Source organism: Musca autumnalis, unplaced genomic scaffold (assembly GCF_047663935.1).
Source record: "Musca autumnalis isolate F117 unplaced genomic scaffold, ASM4766393v1 scaffold_2, whole genome shotgun sequence".
NCBI lineage: Eukaryota > Metazoa > Arthropoda > Insecta > Diptera > Muscidae > Musca > Musca autumnalis.
In genome coordinates this window covers 138620297-138626585 of record NW_027411755.1, presented here as the reverse complement: position 1 = coordinate 138626585, position 6289 = coordinate 138620297, and positions in this window count along the sequence as shown.

The following is a 6289-nucleotide window of genomic DNA, read 5'->3' as shown; positions in this document are numbered from 1 at the left end:
ACCAGCCAGACATACAGGCAGATAGACGTACATGGCTAAATCTTGGGGTCTAAAACCATTTTTTCGATGAGGCATATTTTGCACGTGTGAAAGTGTATATACCCTCGTTAGCATAAATGCTCAGGGTATAATGACATCCAATCTTGCCGGAAAATGTAGATAAAAACTTAAAAATACCTGAAATCGGTGGTAATGTTGTATGAGGCCATACGAAAACATGAACCTACGTTCGAAACTTTTAGTGGAGAAGTTTTAGCCAGCACTGAGATTCCTTAAGACCAAATTACAGGCAATTTAGCCTGAAAATGTAGATAATAAGTACCCAATAACTGAAATTGGGCTGTACCTGTAGTACCTGTAGATGGCGCTATACCAAAACCTAGACATAAGTGAAGTTTTCTGGCCAATGGGGACCCAAAATGCAAAATTACAGCCAATTTATGCCGAAAATGTGGATAATAAGTTCCATATACCTGAAATTAGGTGGCTACACAAAAACCTATGTCTACAGTTTTTTGGTGGGAAAGTTTTTTGACTACTTTTAACCCTAACTCCAAAATAACAGCAAATTCAGACATATAAGTCACATAAAGTCTTCAAAATAACTGAAATCGGGTGGTACCGTTATATCGGGCTATACCAAAACCTGTCCAAAATTTGTAATGGAACAGTTTTCACAAAGGCCCCAACAACCCAGTTAAACCTAATTCGATCTGCAAATGTAACCAAAAGCTTTCAAAATACATCACATGGGGCAGTACCATTATATTGGGGCTGCACGGTGGGACAGAATACACATCTAGCGCACCAAAAATCAAAAATTGTCTTTCAAGTCCAACCTGGGAAACATTAGTGCAGTGTTAAAGTGAACTGTTGACTGTACTTAATGCCATATATATTTATAAAAATTAATTAGTCAGAACGAAAAAACGGTACATTTAAAATAGTTGTTTTTTACAATGTGTACGATGTCGTTTTTTAGTTGTAAAATGGCGATGGACGTATGCGTTCTGTGATATTTTTTTTCTGGAATCTCTTCTATTTTTGATATTAATTAAATGAAACAGTTTTATTATCCATAAGTTATTTTAGTTTCGGGCTACATATATAACGTCAATTTTTTTTAATTTCTCCAAATAAAATAGGGTGTAAGTATGGGAATCCACAGAGTTCCGCTTCAATTTTTTATTTCAATATTTATATATCTTGTCCAAAATAACGTCTTCAATTATATCCTGTGACTTTTTGCGATTTTTGATTTTTTGCCATTTTTAAAGAAAAATGTCAATTTTGGGCTGGATGCTTTTTAAAGTTTGTTTCCAATAAAATCACGATTTTTTTGTACTCCCAAAAAAGACTAAATGCCGAATTTTAGTTTTTTTTAAGTTGAATAATGTGGGTAAAACCTTCAAAATTACCAAAATCCGGTGGTACCGCCCTATGGGGGCTATATCAAAACTCGGACCTACACCGAAAATTCGAAGATTAAATGCCAAATTTCAGATAGGGGAGGGGCTGCTCTATGCGGGCTATACCAAAAAATGCTAAAAACATTAAAATTTACCAAATAAATCAATAAATAAAGTAAAATTTTCAATCTTATGCTACTGTTATCATAATTATGAATAAACATGCAAAGAATCTATTTTATTTTTCCTCCGGTACTAAATTTTATGAAATTCCAAATTTATGTGGACTAGAACTTTTGTGGAACAACATGAAACAAAGTTCTGTTTTCACAGAAAGATGCCCGAGAGTCTCCTCTTTCAGCTCATATATACTTTTGTACCCGTCCCGTTCCGTCCGTTTAACACTTTTTTCAATTTATTGAAATTACATGGGTAAAATTGTGTGTTTTTCTATACTTTTTCCATATGAATTACAGCTTTTTGATACAAATTAAAATTTTTTGAGTATATGAGTCTTTATACGAGTTGTATAAGTTTTATAAAACCCCAAGGAGTATTTTTTTCTAATTTTTGAAAAATTTTAAATTTTTTTTGTATTTTTTTTTTAAATTTTTTGAAAAAAAAAAATGTTTTCGAAATTTTTTTTAAATTTTTTATTAGTTTTTTTGGTAATTTTAATGTTTATTTGTTGGTGTTTGACCATCATTAATACGTAGAAAGATATAAAAACCACAAAAACACTCATATTTTGGTGAAAAATAGTAAAAAAACCTAAAGTTTAACATTGACCTTGAATGTCTCTGCAACTTCCAGACCGAATTTGACCGCCTATAATTCGTCTGAAAGCTGATTGTGTTATCTGTCTAACAAAAAAAGAGTTATGAAAATATCTCCATCCGTTCAAAAGTTACAGAATTTTGACCAGGAAAAACCCATTCTGAACCACTGTGCGCCGCATAGCTAACCACAGACCGACATTTTCATAAGATATGAACAAGGTTTCTTTGAATGCACCACACGTGCAGCAGGACGGCGACTTAAGAACCTTGTTCCTACTTCTGATCTTGTCGCAAATAGCTGTGGCTTGCACGGCATCTTAAGCATGCTGTCGAACGTTACATCCACTATTTTGTGGTTTTAAGTGGTCGGCATGCGGGCACCAAGTGCCGACCACTTAAAACCGAAAAAAACTCGTATAGTCAATAGTCTCATTTTCGCCGTCCAGGGTGTGAACAGAGTGGAAGTGGATTTAGCTGCGGATATTTTCATATTCCTCAACTGCAGTTACGGAGATATCACCCGGCTTGGGGAACTCCCCGTTTCACATTACTTGTCTTGGACTTTTTATTTCGGAATTCTACAAACGACTGGCTTCATTAGATAAACCGCCCTGCCAATTTTTCAGGCTTCTGATGTGTTGTGGGTGGCTAACGATACATTGAGGATACCTGGTTAAATACTCAACTCCGGGTTTATCCAGTTGATTGTTCATTACAATTGAGATTCCGTTTGGGCCCAACGCTTTGGATGATTTCGCGTTTCAATGACGTCTGTAACATCGCTCATCCTAAATTTTGGTGGCACTTTGTCTACTTGGGGAACTCCCCCTTTCACACTACTTTCACACACATATATTTGATTATACTGTGAACCGAAATTTTGGGACAGACATAATTCCTTTTGGGGATGAAAGCCCTTGGTGAGAATATTAAAAATTCCGAAGGACAGATCCGCGTGAGTAGAACTTCGGAGTTATGGCGTGATGAAGTTTCTGTTGAAGACCCTGTATGGCATCTGAAAACAACGTTATATATTTGTTAACTGTTGTTTTAGCTTATTTATAAGATGGCATGTCTTCAGTCAAATCGAATGAGGATTATTTTCGTAGAGCATCTCGACCTTCTAACTCGCTTCCTTCAATGTCTTTTTCGTCACTTATTTTATGAACCGCTATAAAAGTACCACAAGATTTTGTTCAGCTTCGAAATGTTCTGCAAAAATGTCGCTCAGAAAATTCCAGGTACGACTCTCATTGACAACTATTCGATTTTGTCGCGGCCTTTACGATTTAAGTCTGCTGGCATCCTTACCAGGCTTCATTAGAGAAACCACCCTGCCAACTTTTTTGGCTTCTGGTGTGTTGTGGGTGGCTAACGGTACATTGAGAATTCCTGGTTAAATACTCAACTCCGGGTTTATCCTGTTGCTTGTTCATTACTATTAGGATTCCGTTTGGCCCAACGCTTTGGATGATTTCGCGTCTCGGATGACGTCTGTAACATCGCTCATCCTTAATTTTGGTGGCACTTTGTCAACTGGGAGGGTTCTAACACGATTTAGCACACTCGTCTTTGCCCTATAACTTTGGGGGTGCTCTACAAACTTCCGGTTAAAATAACACGCACATCTCAGGATATGTCACACTCACGCCGTTGCAAGTAACAGCCGCTATGTTATCCTTCTTTCCTGGATTCCAGAATAATTTAACCGTTGCCTACAATTTACTTCATCCTGTACCAATGTTGTATTGCTTCAGCTGTTGTAGCCACTTCACCGCTAATGTTCACCTGTTGCTAGTCTGCTAGAAAAAGTTTTCTAACTCTTGGGTCTTCAGAGTTCGTACGATGAAGCTCATTACGTTCATGTGGGACCAGCAGTCGTCTCTACTGGGAAATTTGGTCTGATTTCGGATATTCGACCAGGTCGTATGTAGCGAGCGGCTGCAGTAATAATGATGTCCCGTAAAGTTTTCTCAGCTACCCGAGTATCTGAGGGAATGGACAGCTCCCTGAAGCAGTAACAATTAGCTTTTCCATGGTTAAGAAAAGTACAGCGGTCAGAGGTTATGAAGTCGAGTGCTCTGTTTCCTGAGGTGATGATCGGAAGATGGTCTGACCCCGCGGAAATAACGGGTTGTTAGGACACGTCATTTTTCAGACCAGCTGTCAATGGTAATATCAGGCGAGCTGTGGCAAACTCCTCTAATCCTCGATGATGCTCCTATTATTCACCGTGCCAAATATGGAGCTATAGTCATCGCAACCTTGCAAGTTTCATGTGACGGTGAGTTTTGTTTCCTGAATCGCGGCGACCATGATGTTCTTCCCAGTTTTAAAGTATACGATTTCGCTGATTTTGTTATGAGATGGTTGCAACTGAAAATTAGGTATGATGCATTTTCAGGACGCTGAAGAACAACATGTGGAGGGGTTCTGCTCTAACCCGGCACGCACCAGAAAAGCTCGGAGCAGGCATTCCAGTATATACTGCCACGTTTTGATATAACTCCCATCGTACGGTATGTCCGATTTTCGGTATTTTGAACTTTTCAGAAACATTTTCTTACCGAAATGGCTGAAATTTGGTATTTAGTATTGCCCCCACAGAACGTTTCCTCCCGATTATCGGCAATTTTAAGGTTTAAGCCGCATGGCTGAAATGTAGTATTTGGTATTCTGTGGGATTACAAAACTTTTCCCTTGAAATTTGTCAGTATATATCCACGTTTTGATGTAGCCTTTATAGGAAGGTACATCCCGATTTTCGATACTTTGAATGTTTAAGCCACATTGTCATACCGAAAAGACTGAAATGTGGTATATAGTACTTGATATGGGTATAAAAGGTGCCTACAGAGAATTGTGGGTATATAAAACCCATAGAAGGGGTATTGCGGGTTATCAGATTGGAAGGTACTACGATACCGCTCGATGTGAAGTCTTCTAAAGGATTCATCTACTGTGGTGACTGTAACTTTCGGATTCTCAACCGGTAGAAAAGCTCCACGAAGTAAATGATCAGTCTAGGTTCATATTTTCGTATATTCCCAAAATAAGGGTACTTATTTTTTAAATATCTGAAGGTTAGGTATTTCAGATTCTGAGTGGGTAGAAAACATCGATGTCTCATTAATTAAATCGAACTTAACGTCGTTATTATTTGTTTTTTTTTTTACACAGTTATCTTTCTATCGTATTTCCTGTAGGGCAATAATATCAGCTTTGTACTTTTCAAGTAAATTGATCGATGCCTCAACTGTGCCTTCTATGTAAAGGAATGATACATTCAAAGTGGCCATGATCTGCAGATCACTAAAACGTTTGCAATGGTCGCCGACATAAGACACTTGTTAGCTCTTAACGGATATTTGGGACTCCACAGCGGTTTCAATGTCCTCTTAAGATGATGGAGGAACCATAAAAAGTCTACACTTTGTCATATTAAAATTTTAGAAGTAGCAATCGTCAATTTTTCCTAAAATGACTCGAAATAAAAGTGTACCGCAACCACTGCCATTCTTAGGATCTCAGCAGTCTATTGGTTTATTCTACTGGGCTTCTCATTCAACACAGTACGACAGGCCACATGAATTGTTTATGTGAGATCTCTGTTTGCATTCTTTGTGTTCGGCTCGCTCGCGCGTACCTGTGCGGTCGATCAATTGCTTTTCGTGTTTGTGGAATGTGTGATGATGATCGGCATTGGAACATTCACAGCACAACACAGCTTGGGTATGAACGTAGCTATCGAAGGTACGCTTTATGACATGACCAGCTTGAGGTGGTCATACCTCCGTGGTACATCATGTGGAGCTTTTGTTTTGCTTTTTGTTTTTCTCCTCATTTTTTTTTTCTTCAAGGGAACACCAAATTTTGAGCAGGAAGATGAGTAAATGTTTTGACAACAAACATAAAGCAATCAAACGTAGCTACTTCTGCAGAAACAGTAACGAATTGAGCGAACGGGCAAAATCAACGAAAAATTTAAACTCAGTCCAATGATCACAATTAAAATATATGACTTCTTGTCTAAAATTTATGCACTGCTTGTTTGTTTTCAAACAAAGGTTGTAAATGTTTTACATTATTATACCCTCCACC